The sequence below is a fragment of the Notolepis coatsorum genome (genome assembly GCF_963971535.1).
Source record: "Notolepis coatsorum genome assembly, chromosome: 15".
NCBI lineage: Eukaryota > Metazoa > Chordata > Actinopteri > Aulopiformes > Paralepididae > Notolepis > Notolepis coatsorum.
Window position 1 is genome coordinate 67,227,970 of NC_140179.1, and position 16,018 is coordinate 67,243,987.

Genomic DNA, 16,018 nt, shown 5'->3' on the forward strand with positions numbered 1-16,018 from the left:
ATAACAAACTCAGCAAGACCGACGACTTCTCAGTTACAGTGGGTGACAATATTGTCACAAGGAAAGATGAAATTACCTACCTGGGTTCCATCCTAGAGGCTAATCTCTCCTGTGACAAAATGGCATCCAGTGTAATAAAAAAAGTCAACCAACGAACTTGATTCTTGTACCGGATCTCCTCTCTGGTAAACAAGAATACCCTGAAGACTCTGGCAGGAGCACTCATTCAAGGGTACTACGACTATGCTTGCACCTCATGGTACCAAAGCACCTCAAAGGCGCTAAAAACAAAATTACAAACATCTCAAAACAAACTGGTCAGACTACTGCTTGACCTTACTCCTAGAACCCACCTCACCCCTGCCCACTTTGACAACCTAGGATGGCTTAGAGTAGACGACAGAGTACAGCAACTTGCAATGGGCCTGGTCTACAAGATACACTACACGACCAAGGTACCCATGTACATGTCAAAATACTTCCCAAAGGTCAGTGAATACCACGATCACAACACCAGAGGGAGCGCCACAAATCATGTTAAACCCAGATTCGGCTCAAATAAAGGACTAAACACGTTTCGCAATTATGCCACATCAATGTGGAACGCCCTACCCAAAGCTGTAAAGGAATGTGGATGTGGATCACTACCCACTTTCAAAACCACTCTCAAGGGACACCTACGGGAGACTGCAATTCAAAACTGGCCCCTGTAAATGTCCTAACCCAACCCCCTCCAATGTACAGTCATTTACCTAGTATGGTTTTGTCAATAGTCCAATGTACAATTTTGCTTGTTTGTACAGTGTCCCCCCCCCCCCCTCAATGTACAGTTTTGCTTGTTTATACAGTGTTTCTCCCCCCCCCCCCAACCACCTCCAATGTAAATTACCCAGTATGGTTGACAATATCCCAATGTACCCAACCCCCCCCACACAACCCCACCCAACCTCCTCCAATGTACAGTTTCTACGTCAAATGTATATACTCCCTTTTCTTGACTCCTTCTGTATCACAAACAGTACTGTATTTGCAAATCTGGTATGTCATAAATGTATAGATGTAGCAGTACTGAATATCTGTATGTCATGTATGTCATATATGTCCTGATGAATTCAAAATGGGGGACCCTGATGTAAACAAGACGAAAGTCTTTCTCTGGTCTGCATCCCCTTAACAATTGTGTGTATTGAGCTGTACTGTATTGTACCCATTCTGCAATCTGTTAATAAAGTTTTCAATCAATCAATCAATCAATCAATCAATCAATCAATCAATCAATTTGAATTTTTAATTGTAGCGTGTGTATAGGAACGAAATGCCAATGGATTAAGTATAATATGCATCGCGGCCTATAACTAGTGTTCTAGGAATGACCCCAGACCACTCTAAAAACATACTTATATTCACCACGGTATAAAACGACAATGTATGAATGGGAAAAATATTACTTTCCCACATCTTGAACGATAGATACCCGATGTCGAATGGGCCATAGTATTGCAGATATACAGTAGCTATCATATTTAAATAGTTATAGCCCTGCAAACAAGGTGAGCGACTCCCACCGTTTACAGCGTTGGCGGTAGAGCTATAAGATGCTGATATTGTGTTAAGAGTCCCCTCTTTCAATTTCCTACATTTCTGTGCTTCTCTCCTTCCCTCATATCTGATTCAGTGCCTGTCCCTCTACTCTAGTGTGTGTGTGTGTGTGTGTGTGTGTGTGTGTGTGTGTGTGTGTGTGTGTGTTAAGCGCTGCCCCTCGGTGAAACGCAGGGAGCAAAGGAGAGGAGAGAAGCACGACCCATGAATGACAGCAGAACGCAGTAGACTCTCACACTGAGCTGAAATGAAACAAATGCACATAAATTAGGTGAATAACATAAATAAAATATGTCTTTTCTTTCAAGGGGGCAATGGTAGAATAACTGCCTTGAGAATAACTGATAAAAGGATTATAAACCTGGAGTGGCTGCGTGTGCACTGTGGAACTTGTTTTTCAATTGGGTGACCATGTTAACAGGTTAGAGCAGTGACCATGTTAACACGTTAGAGAAGCTACACAGTTGGGTAGGAGGGGTGGATGGGGAACACTGTACAACTGTACAAGCAAAACTGTACATTGGAATATTGACAACCATACTTGGTCATTTACTGTACATTGCAGGGGGTTGGGTTAGGACATTTACAGGGGCCAGTTTCGATTTGCAGTCTCCCGTAGGTGTTCTTTGAGAGTGATTTTGAAAGTGGGTAGTGATTCATCACATTCCTTTACAGCTTTGGGTAGGGCGTTCCACATTGATGTGGCATAATTGCGAAACGTGTTTAGTCCCTTGTTTGAGCCGAATCTGGGTTTAACATGATTTGTGGAGCTCCCTCTGGTGTTGTGGTCGTGGTATTCACTGACCTTTGGGAAGTATTTAGACATGTACATGGGTACCTTGGTCGTGTAGTGTATCTTGTAGACCAGGCCCATTGCAAGTTGCTGTACTCTGTCGTCTACTCTAAGCCATCCTAGGTTGTCAAAGTGGGCAGGGGTGAGGTGGGTTCTAGGAGTAAGGTCAAGCAGTAGTCTGACCAGTTTGTTTTGAGATGTTTGTAATTTTGTTTTTAGCGCCTTTGAGGTGCTTTGGTACCATGAGGTGCAAGCATAGTCGTAGTACCCTTGAATGAGTGCTCCTGCCAGAGTCTTCAGGGTATTCTCTTGTTTACCAGAGAGGAGATCCGGTACAAGAATCGAGTTTGTTGGTTGACTTTTTTTTATTACATTGGATATATATATATTTTTTTTTATTTTTTTTATGTTGTGGGACTTGTACAGCGCTTTGTTCAACTTTGTCAGTGCTGTAAAGCGGTCATTTGAGGCTTTATAAAAGCAGCACAATGAACACAAATCTGTCAGTGCCGAGTCCGACCTCATCTTAAATAACAAACAGCATTGCTTGTTGTAGTTAACAAAGAGAGGCAGAGTTGATTTTGCAAAGAATCTTTTTTAATTTAAATTTTTTTTAATAATCGAATTTTATTTTCATATTCGAATCCCATGCCCATCGAACGAAGCTTCGAAGTATTTAAGACAGCCCTACTTTAAACATTGTCTTTATGTGGACATAAATAAAGATTCTAAGTGTGTGTGTATGTGGTGTGTGTCCTAACACAACCACCTCAGCTGTGACCTGCTCTCTGGTCCCCCAGAGGAGCATCCTCCTCACAGCTGGAGGTCTGTCAGCAGCATGTCCTCTTTGACAGCTGGAGAAACGGTACAAACACACATGCTGATCAAGTTACACAGGCAGACAGCCGAGTGAACAGAGATATTCTCAGTTCCATTCACGTCTATTGCTATTTACAGCACAAGCACAGTGTAGCCTAAAAGTAGTTTAGCATCTTAACTAGGGACGCACCGGTCCGACTTTTTCATTCCTGATACCGATACCTGGGCTTTGGGTATCGGCCGATACCGATCCGATACCCATTGTTCAATGAGAGACTGGGGGATCATTCTTTTGTGCAAGGCAACATCAGGCTTGACTTAAAACATTACTTTCCTAACTTAGTGTAACAAAATGTAACACATTAACACATAGATATAAATGTACTGAGAACACTACGGTAGTCATACTGGCCAGCGGTATAACTAGTAAGGGATATTATACTTAACGTGGTTCCAAGTGGTCCGTCTTGCACACAATCTGCCCATTTCACATTCTAATTAACATAATCGACACAGCAATCATCCATGAGTTAACACTGGTGCTGCTCAACATCATCATCATCTCAACAATGCTTGCTAATAATGTTATGCACCCGAACGACGACTAATTTATTCATCATTAGTAGCAACACTTGTAAAACTGATTGTCCACAGTACAGACTCCAGGTGGAGACGGAGATTCTGAAAATGACGACACTCTCGCTTCCAAAGCAAACGCTGTGTGCAGCGCACCAATAGAAAATACTGTTGCATCTTCTGACACGACAATGGAGTGGAGTACACACTACATGCCCACAATGATGGACCTTATAATTGACCATACTCATTTCACCACACAGCACAAATGCCCTCTAGCTGTCGGGCTTACAGTGTGATGCTCATCATCTACCATCCTTATTGATCATCAACACTACTCAAAGCGTGCATAACATTTAGTTAATTTGTCTGAAACAGCCCACAAAACAGTCATGGGACCGTCGTTCAGCTTCATTCAACATTATTCCCAGGGTCTTTCTTGGGCAGTATTTTATGTCCTTTGATAATCCATGACCAGCCAGTCCTTTTGATAATCACATGACCTGCATGATGTTTGCTTTATGCTTTAAGCTTCCTGAAAGTCTGCCAGTTTGGTAGTATGCTCCCGGATTCTTTTCTGCGATGGTCAGCAGAGCCTTGGCACAAGATGGCTCCTGACAGCACACATAGCCCTGGCACAAGATAGCTCCTGGCAGCACACATAGCCCTGGCACAAGATGGCTCCTGACAGCAGACATAGCCCTGGCACAAGATAGCTCCTGACAGCACACATAGCCCTGGTACAAGATGGCTCCTGACAGCACACATAGCCCTGGCACAAGATAGCTCCTGGCAGCACACATAGCCCTGGCACAAGATGGCTCCTGACAGCAGACATAGCCCTGGCACAAGATAGCTCCTGACAGCACACATAGCCCTGGCACAAGATGGCTCCTGGCAGCACACATAGCCCTGGCACAAGATAGCTCCTGACAGCACACATAGCCCTGGCACAAGATAGCTCCTGGCAGCACACATAGCCCTGGCACAAGATAGCTCCTGGCAGCACACATAGCCCTGGCACAAGATGGCTCCTGACAGCACACATAGCCTTAGCACAAGATGGCTCCTGGCAGCACACATAGCCCTGGCACAAGATGGCTCCTGGCAGCACACATAGCCCTGGCACAAGATGGCTCCTGACAGCACACATAGCCCTGGCACAAGCTAGCTCCTGACAGCACACATAGCCCTGGCACAAGATATCTCCTGACAGCACACATAGTCCTGGCACAAGATAGCTCCTGACAGCACACATAGCCCTGGCACAAGATATCTCCTGACGGCACACATGGCACAAGATAGCTCCTGACAGCACACATAGCCCTGGCACAAGATGGCTCCTGACAGCACACATAGCCTTGGCACAAGATGGCTCCTGACAGCAGACATAGCCCTGGCACAAGATGGCTCCTGACAGCAGACATAGCCCTGGCACAAGATAGCTCCTGACAGCACACATAGCCCTGGCACAAGATAGCTCCTGACAGCACACATAGCCCTGGCACAAGATGGCTCCTGGCAGCACACATAGCCCTGGCACAAGATGGCTCCTGGCAGCACACATAGCCCTGGCACAAGATGGCTCCTGGCAGCACACATAGCCCTGGTACAAGATGGCTCCTGACAGCACACATAGCCCTGGCACAAGCTAGCTCCTGACAGCACACATAGCCCTGGCACAAGCTAGCTTCTCCTGACCAAATGTGATTTACTTTGCTCATATGTGACTCAGATCTGTTTCTTTTCAGCACAAATCACATGGAATCTGATCTTCTCAATTCTGATTTGGGCCACTTTCAACATTTCTTTTGCAATGTGACCTCAGTCTGAACAGTCATGTGACTTTTACGTCACTGAGTCCAGATTGACATTTGTCACAATTATCTTTTATTTTTTTTAATCCTCTTTTTCTCCTCCTGATTTTCTGTGCTTTTCCTCCCATCCCAATTTAGTCGTTATGCCAATTCCCCCCTCCCCTACCTGGTCGTTGTGCACATGTGCCCCCTACTGGTCGGTCAGGGGAGTCCTGAGGTCTACCACATGCTTTCTCCGACACATGCGGAGACAGCCAGCGGCTCTCTTTTCACCTGACAGCGCGGACTCTCATTGGTGAAGTGGGGAGGTCACGCTGCCTTCACCACTTCCTGTCCTTCGCTGAGCAGGCGCCCAGACCTGACCTGTAGGTGTCGCTGTCCACAACGCCAGATTACCACCCCATCGACTTTCCTCCTGCTAACTCAGCCAAACAAGTTAGTATGACGGCTGGACCAAGCTGGAGGCAATGCTGACACCCGGATTTGAGACCGGAGTCTCTCGCATTGGTGACGAGCACAATCTCCGCTACGCCACCCCACCCCACCATATTGGCCACATTTAAAAAATAAAGTGAACAGCCAAACAAAACAAATCTGATCTGAGCAATACATCAGAATTGAGCACTAAGGCTTGCAGTGTGAACGTAGAGATGTATCGGCGATGCACTCTTAAAGACCCTACAGGTGTCCTGGAAACCGAACCAACTGACCCACATTGGACAAAATACATACTCATGCTGGAGCCTTGCTGCTACACAGCATGTTTCCTGTGCAGATATCTACCGTTGCCCCGCGCCGCGCCCAGATGCTCTGCCTGGGCCGCTGTACGCCCCAGTGTGGGGGTCATATAGCTACCCCGGTCTGACATGCTAATAATTGCTCTGAGCCACTAATGATCTCCATCCAATGGAATCAAGGAATGGTGCTCCGGAGGCGGGCCAAAGAGACCCATCCTGAGTCCACCATCACAGACGATGTTCGCTAGCCCCCCCGACCGACCACCCACTGTTTATCCATAGAACACACACACATGCATACACACACACAGACACACACACACGCACGCACACACACACACACGCACGCACACACACACACACGCACACATACGCACACTCATATTGCCCTTTCTCTCCAACCAGGAAGTACTGAAAATATAGGCAGCCCTCCAGCGTTAGCCTACATATCATAAGGGGGAGGAGGAAAACATTGTGATGTCATATCTCTCTCTCTCTCTTTCTCTCTCCCCCCCTCTGACAGGCTGGCTGTGGTGTTACTGTGAGAGCGCTTTCTGCTGCGAGAGCTGCATGAGGTAGGTCCTATTTTTGTCCCCCCGCTTGCCTGCATTACATGCAAAGTAAGTGTGTAATATGCATATGTGTTTATGTGCATGCTCTGCTGCTGCTGTGGGCATCCTACAGGGCTGTGAGTGTGTGTGTGTGTGTGTATATATCATAGGTATTTAATGCGCTCCATGTTTGTAGTTTTATTTAGATAATCACACTTGAGGGCAAATGTGTGTGTGTGTGTGCGTGTGAGAAAAGATGGCACACAATGTGTGGCTTATTTCAGGTCTGTGTGAAATGGTGTGTGTGTGTTTCGGGGGGAGATGTGGTGTGCTCTCATTACAAGACCACTGCCTCCGCTCCAGAGAGAGTTCACGGTGTGTCTTGTTGTGTAATGGGGGGCTGCAGAGAGAACTATAACCAACTAACTGTCCCCCCCCCCCCCCCCCCCCCCCCCCGTCACGACCAGTGTGTTGTTGTTGTTGTTGTTGTTGACATGTCTGTCTCGTATCTCGGGCCCCTTCTCTTTATGTTATGAAATACGCCGTCTGTCCTCTGCAGGCTCTTTTATCTCTGGAGTGCATACAGTATGCGTACAGTATGTCATGCTGCTGCTGCTTTGTACATCTTAACTGTGTGGAGCCCCCCACCCTAACCCCCCCCTGTAGTACAGTATGCTGTGGCTCTTTCCAGCAGCTCCCATGGTAATTGCTGTAGTGGGTTTTTAGCTCTTTATCTCTTTGTGCTCTCTCTCTTTATCTATCTCTCTCCATCTCTCTCTTTCTGTATTTCTCTTTGTATCTCTCCCTCTCTCTCTCTTTCTCTCTCCATCTCTCTCTCTGTACTTCTCTTTGTGTCTCTCTCTCTATCTCTCCATCTCTCTCTCTGTATCTCTCTCCATCTCTCTCTCTGTATCTCTCTCCATCTCTCTCCATCTCTCTCTCTGTACTTCTCTTTGTATCTCTCTCTCTCTCCCCCTCCCTCTCTCTCTCTCTCTCTCTCTCCCCCCTCCCTCTCTCCCTCTCTCTCTCTCCGTCTGTTACTGGTATGGCTCTCTCTCTGGTGCACGCTGGCTGCCGTCAGTCATAGACTGGCAGGTGGTGGGGGTGTTGTTGTTGATGATGCTATCTGTGCTTGTTGGGGCGCGGGGGTCAGCACAGTCACCTTGACACCGTGTGAGCCCCGGCATCCTCCTCCTCCTCCTCAGATCAGTATTCTCATCCAGGCCCCCCTCCCCCTCCCCCTCCCATGGATCAGATAAGTGGGCATTAATTGGAGCTTAGCTTTTCTTTTTTTTTGGCATTTTTATTGCTTTATTGGATAGACGGAGAGGAAGGATGGGAGAAGATATGGGGAGGAGACATTCGGCAAATGTCGCCGGGTCCGGGAGTCGAACCCGGGACGGCTGCGTTGCACTGAAGTGCGTTACGTGGTGCGCCACCCTGGGCCCCTGGAGCGCTTAGCTTTTCTGTTTAGATATGAAGCACCTATATAGACCAGGGATGTGTCACTCACTCACTCACTCACTCACTCACTCACTCACTCACTCACTCACTCACTCACTCACTCACTCACTCACTCACTCACGGTTAGCCACTCTGCCCCTAGTGGCCGCTCACAGACGTGGCGCTCTGTGTCAGACCGGTTCGATCTATGGCGAGAGTGCTTCGTATCCGTTCCACTGTTTGTCCTTGGTAATTAGACTTGTGTGAAATTAATTAGACTAGTTGAATATATTTGCATTCCTGATGCGTTCAGATGAGTGAGGTTTCTTTAATGATCATTGTTTGTGGGTGAGGAATAATTCGCAAGCGGTCTACCATCCAATGTGTTACTAAGTGTGTCAGACATTCGTTTAATTTAATGCCGACACGTATTCTCATTACTTTGTGCTCCAGATTGATAACCAGATGATTCACGAGTGGAAGCGTTTCATAAACGTAGACGAGGAGGCAAAGAGAGATTTGTCAGGAAGAACCATCTGGTATGGATGGAAACGGGAATTAAGTCGAGCGCCGTGGCTTAATCTGCCGCGCAGAATCTTCCGTCAAATGTGTTTTTAATTACGGCCGGTGGGATAAGTAAACCTCAGGTAAAAAAATGATGATGATCAGGTCACAGTTTATCAAAAGTTCTTTGCGATTCCCTGCAGACTTGCCATGGCATGACACATGCTAACGTGGGGTGATTAATATTCCATGTGCTAACGTGGGGTGATTAATATTCCATGTGCTAACATCGGGTGATTAATATCCCACATAAACTGACCTACATGAACTTCATTCTGCTTGAAGATTCATCCCTCAAGCGCACAAAATGGACCAGGCGGATTACATTCCACAGAACAGGAGCTTTTTCCAAATGACCTGAATTTTCTCTCTCTCTCTCTCTCTCACTCTCACTCTCACTCTCACTCTCACTCTCACTCTCACTCTCACTCTCACTCTGTCTCTGTCTCTGTCTCTGTCTCTGTCTCTCTCTCTCTCTCTCTCTCTCTCTCTCTCTCTGTTTCTTCAAGCCACACATTGGTGGAGCACTCCCATACTTGTCCTGACAAGATGACATTTCCAAAGTGGTTCTCCCATCGATCTTTGACTCTGTACAAAACCTCCTGCAGAGAGACCCTGACTCTCCACAGCCCTGGAGAAATGGAGCTCTAGGATAGCAGAGCAAGGATAGTGCACTTAAGAGGAACAAGCATCATTTTTTGTGATAACCTGCAAAATATCTGTCTACAGGAACCCCCCATTCTAACTGTAATTTGTTAACTGCTGCCTTGATATGTGCTTATTGAAAGACGCCAACATTATGGGAACTGTGCTTACCGTCTTCTCCAGAGTCAGACAAGAAGATGCATACCAATGTCCTCCGCGTTTAAAACGAGCACTGTAGCCCCGAGCTTTATGCTGTTATCTAGGGGCAAAGTTATAGATCAAAGATAGCTGGAAATGTGTACAAAGTCTCGTGTTAAATCGGACCTACAGTGTAGAAGTTATGTCTCGTGAAAGTTGTACATCGCAACCTTTAATTATAGCGCCTCCCTCTGGCCAATTGGTGTGATATTATTTGCCAGGTACAATCTTTATTATTACTTTTTATGTTTTGCAGCACAAAAGAGTGAGGTTGTTTTTGTCCTGGCTCCTCGGCTCTGCAGTGACGTCAATAAAATAGGACAAGACATAAAAACCTAGCTACTTAGCTGACCTCCTCCATCCCTACATCCCGCCCCGGAGGCTGCGGTCTTCTGACTCCGGTCTCCTCTCCATCCCCACCACCAACATGTGGACTGTTGGTCCCAGAGCCTTCTCTGTTGCTGCACCCACCCTCTGGAACTCCCTCACTCCAAACATCCGTAGGGCTACATCCCTGCAGTCTTTCAAATCCCAACTCAAGTCAAAACTCACCTCTTCACCAAATTTATAAAGGACTCTGCCTGATTTCCCTCTTTTCTTTTCTACTTTGTTGTTACGTTGTTCCCCTGCTCCCCTCCCCCCCCCTAGCTGCCCCCTACTGTTAAGCGCCTTGGATCACCTGAAAGGCGCTATATAAATCCAATATATTATTATTATTATTAGGGATGTCTGATATTATCGGCCTACCGATATTATCGGCCGATATCGGCATTAAAATGTGATATCGGAAAATATCGGTATCGGTTTTCAATATTTTTACATTTTCTTACATTTCTATAACCTTTATTTACCCAGTTAAGCAAGTAAGAACAAATTCAGATTTTATTTATTGTCAAAAGTATGCATAATGTTGTGTTAATTCCACAACAAGAGATATGTAATGTTAATTACCTGAAATTATTCCATTTTTTGGGGGGGGGAAACCCTGCATATATCGGTATTGGAAATTAAGAGTTGGACAATATCGGTATATCGGTATCGGTAAAAAAGCCAATATCGAGCATCCCTAATTATTATTATTATTATTATTATTATTATTATTATTATTATTATTATTATTATTATTATTATTATTATTATTATTATTATTATTATTATTATTATTATTATTATTATTATTATTATATGGCAGCATAAACTATTTAAAAATAGCATTAGATGATAGTCACAGTCTGGGTGTAGTGTGTGTAAAGTAGCAGCAGAACAACGATAGAAAAACACTCAATTTATAATACAACAATAATCACAGTCCGTGCGTAATGTGTGCTAAGTGGCAGCACTAACAACAATGATAAGGTAGCTCTCCGACTTATTATATACTAGACACAGTACGGGTGTAATGTGTGCAAACTGGTGGCAGAAACACGATAAATACCTCTGAACTGTAATACAATAATCACAGTGCTGTGACTCCGCACAGTGAGTGAGTAGTGAGCAAACGGGTTATTTCTCCATGAGCCGTACTGCTTGGGGGGGGACGACGACGACGACTATTCCGAGCCCTGAGACTCCGGTACCGTTTAGGCCTAACAAAAAAAAAGTTAAAGCCATGGGTAGGTATGGAATTTATTTCATTTTTTATTATATTTTTTCCCACAGCGACTATGGATATGTTTTTATTATAATTTTTTTATGACAACATGGATGCATGTACTCTGCCAGCATGTTTAATATCCATATATTGTTGTTTTTATACGGAATGTACATGTACTAAAGGTTAAAATACAAAGACACTGTACTACAAAAGTACAATGTACAAAGGTAGTAGTATTAAAAATGCCACCCCTAAATACTACTCACTAAATATCCCGACGTCAGAGAGCTGTGCAAATATTGTGAAATACTTGCTTTTTATATATTCTCATTCTTGACATGGACTGCACTTTTTTACTAAGATTTAATGAAACTTTATTGAAAAAAATATATATAAATAAAAAAAACATAAAATAAATTTGGGTCGCACATAAATTAGCAGGGTCGGTCGGCAACCGGAACCAAACTATTAGGCCTTACCGGACGGCATCAACTGGAACAGTCTGCATGGTTGGGGTCTCAGATGATCCTGCTGGCTTTGCTGACACACTCTGTCTGTTGTATATTGTCCTGGATGGACGGAAGCTCACACCTGCTGATGCTCTGGGCTGTTCGTATGACCCTCTGTAGCGATTTGTGGGTGAGAGCCGTTTCCTGTCGGGATGATCTGGGGCCTGTGACGAATTTCCTCAGTCGCCTGAGAGGAGAAAGAGGTGTCGTTGTGCTTTCTTCACCACCTGGCTGGTGTGCTTGTCCCAGGCGAGGTCCTCAGTGACGCCCAGGAACTTGAAGCTGCTTGCTTCAATATTTGTAAATAGCTCCACTATGGCCGAAGAACATACAACACTTTGCACACCTCTTCCCTGTAATGGAGCAAACCCATAATCAAGTACAGTATGACCCAATTTGGACAAAATGTTCACAAGTAACTAGGGATGCCCCGATCACGTTTTTTGCCACCGATACCGATCACCGATCGTCGTGAGCCATATCGGCCGATACCGATCCGATACCGATCGTTTTTGATTAAAAAGAAATAAAAAATTATTTTATATAAAAAGTTTTTTTTTTTTTTTTATATAAAATATATATATTATATAATTAGACTTGTACTTGTATTATCTGCGAGACATCGCCACCACGCAACAAGTCAAAATGCTCGCTATCTGCAAACAGCTCCACTGTCTGTGTGTACTCTAGTAGCCTCCAGCTCCAAAAAGGATTCTCCGGCGCTGCAGCGGGACCCTATTGCCTTGGTAACGTTATGCTTTGGTCATTTCACATTCAGCAAGCCCTCAGCTCGAATACGCATTCAATCAATGTTATAAGACATTGATATCAGGAGCTATCTGTAGCTACTGCTAGCCGGCTAGATGACGTTAAGACAACTATTTAGTTCAATCGGACATTTCGTTTTGAACTGTGAACTAACGTCAGCTAACGCAAGCTAACGCAAGCTAACGGAGATATCAACATGGACTACTAGACTTCCTGGGGCATTTGTTGATATCCGGAGCTATCAGTAGCTAGCCGGCTAAATACCGTTAGACAATGCCTACTAAAAGTGAATAGTTGACTGGGTAATTTTGTTTAAACAGTAACGATAGCTAGGTAGCTAACGTTAGCTCAGGTCGAATGCACTATTTAGACTCAGCAGAGGAGGTCCGCCTCCTCTGTTTACAAACTCTACACGGGTACGGGCGGGGCTAGGGAGGAGGAGCAGTTTGCAGGTCCTGTGCGTCTGAGACAAGCGAGTGAGATATCCACTTGATCAGTTTCCGCGATCGGCGAATATGACTAATTATCGGAATTCCCCGATCGCATATTTATACTGATTATCGGCCGATAACGATCGGTGGCCGATCGATCGGGGCATCCCTACAAGTAACACGTCGCTTCCCTTTTTTCGCGTTGTTCCAAGATTTCATTGGGTGTGGCACTGTGGTGTAGGGTTGCCACGGTGATGTGGAATTTCCCATGATTAACACATTGTGCGCCAAAAACGTGTATACTCGTTATTGCCCGCCATGCGTTGTGCGCCAACAACGAATAAACTCGTTTTTGGGATCAATATTTCATTTTCTCGCCATGGCATTCATAATTCATCCAGCCTCCCTCCGCTGCTGCAGCTGGACCCTGTCTGATATTGCAACGCCTCAATACTGCCGCCTGGTGGATGTCGGGCGAGTTACACTCCAAGCCAAACCGGAAGTGGCGCTCGGTGCATCGAGGAAATTCCTCCGGCAGTAATATCTTGTAGTGTGGATCTAGATACACACTTGAGTGCATTGGGATCGCTTTCGAAACGCAATAATCATTATGATTCCGGCGTTTATTGTGTCATACAAACGGGAAATGGATCTAGCAGATAAATATTCAAATAATTGGAATATTTTTCCTCCAGTCTCATCGGCGAACGGTAAGAGGAATCTAACGTTATTTTCAGCCCGATTGTTTATTAATTTCACGGCAATCCATCTGATCAACGTATCAACCCATAGTAAAAAAAGACGCTACTGACGATCAAGGAATTACGACCCCCCCCCCTTTCCTTCACGCATGATGAAGCATAATGTATACCGATCATATACATTTGAATTTTTTAATATAGCGTGTATAGGAAAGAAACGTCAATCGATAATCTATCATATGCGTCAGGGCCTATGAGACTCGCGTTTTAGGAATTACTGCAGAAAACCTTAAAAACATATTCTCGATGGTATTAACACGACAATGTATGAATGAAAAAATATAACGTTCCCACATCCGGAACGATAGATACCCGATGTTGAATGGGCCATAGTAATGTCGATATAGCTATAATATTAAAAAAGTTATAGCCCTGCAAAGAAGGTAAACATCTCCATAGGGTTACAGCACTGGCAGACTGGGCCCAAGGTTGGGTACAATGCATGGCGGACAATGTGTTATTAAACTCACGTTAACACCGGTATTACCGGCGACATCAGACATTTCACAAAATGGCGCTTAATATCTGTAGAGCGCTTACTTTGATCTTTAACGTTATGTGGCTACATTGATCCACTGTGTCCGTTTGTCTACATCTGTTTTTAATTCACATTTGCCGGGGCCAGTTTAGAATTGCAGCCTCTCGTAGGTGCTCTTTTAGAGCGGTTTTGTATATAAATTTGTATTAGCTGCAACCAGTAGGGGAGTGGCCTATCACAAAGGTTGCAGCTATTGCGAATTTGTGCTTGTAGTTTGGTGGGCTAACCTTTTTTCTCCCATGAATCGTCTGCTCTTGTTTCCGTTCGGGTGAGAAACTGCTCCTTAAATTGGCACGTTGGTTATCGTTCTTCCTCCACGTCACTCGCAGCAGACGAATCTAACGTTCAGGCGGTTTGATCATTTAATGTTAACACATTGAGTGCCAACGACGACAAATCTCGTTGTTGGCCGCCATGCGTTCAGTGCCAATGACGAGAAATCTTGTTATTTAATCGTTATTTCTTTTATTAGCGATATCCATTAATTTTTCATCAATCCAGCCTCACGTTATCATTGGGACTGTCTATGAGCTCGAAAAGGGCAAATACCGCCCCCTATCGTCTCCCGGATGGTATTGCACCCATTGGAATGGACTCAATGAAAATGCATGTGAAAAGAAAACTCCGGATTCCACATTTTACTTCTCAGGCATGTAACCGGAGACTATTATCTATTACCCCCTATCTCCCTGTCTCCGGCTGTCCCTGAGCAACGACCGGAGTGTTGAATGTCCCGTGACTAAGACGGGGAGGACGTGACCCTCTTTGCGCCGCCCCTGTGCCTCAAATAGATCCGCTATCAACTCTATCTTTAATCTTTCAAAATGTTCAGTTGCTATCGCTATTAGCTCTATCTTTAATCTTTCAAAATGTACAGTTGCTATTGCATGCACTCATCTGTGTTTCACCACACACATGAGTGCATGCTTACCAACTGTCCGTCTGCAACACTACTATCACCAACATCTAAGAAGGGAGATCCCCCCTTGAATGGCCCTTCTAAGGTTTCTCTCCTCCACACTGCCTGTGGAGCTTTTTTCCCTACTGTTAGGTTTTAGTGAGTTTTTCCTTACCTTCGCGTGGGGTATGTCTGGGAGTGCTTGCATTCTTTCATTTATTTCAAGTTTCTCAAGTTCAAGTTTCTTTAATAGTTGTCATACAGAAGTACAGAATACTTTTGTACAAAATGCTTCTTACTGTTGCGCTCCAGAGACTGTGCATGACAAGATAAGTATGAAATAAAAACATAGTAAAAATTAGAAGTAAAAAAAAAAAAAAAAAAAAAAAAGGTCACAGTGTTCAGTTTAGACATATGTACAATGTTCGTAGACGTAGTTACCATACAATATACAATACTGTGCAGTGTACTAATATACAATACTATATAGTGCAAGGCATAAATGGACGAGGTGCAGTTTAGGTACAATTCACAGTAGGTGTACGAGTTGTAGTGCAAATCCTTTATCAATAAATATAAAGTGTAAGTGTGTTTGTGTGATCTAAAGTGTGGAGTGTGGGTGCTGCAGTGTGTTGTTTGTTTGAGTGAGTGTGTGCGTGTGGGTGTGTGTGCTGTGTGCATTTGATGGTTGTTGCATAGTGATTATTGTTCGTTTAGCGATTATTGTTCGTTTAGCAGCCTGATGGCCTGGGGATAGAAGCTCCTTCTGAGTCTTTC

The 16,018-nt window shown here is 44.6% G+C and overlaps 1 protein-coding gene across 1 annotated transcript in view; it reads left to right on the top strand.

Annotated features, from left to right (window-relative positions):
• Nucleotides 1-16,018, top strand: part of osbpl8 (oxysterol binding protein-like 8) — a gene marked incomplete at its 3' end in the record, with an annotated part of 241,611 nt that overhangs the window by 33,541 nt on the left and 192,052 nt on the right. The window contains 1 exon segment of the mRNA XM_084331028.1: nt 6,865-6,916.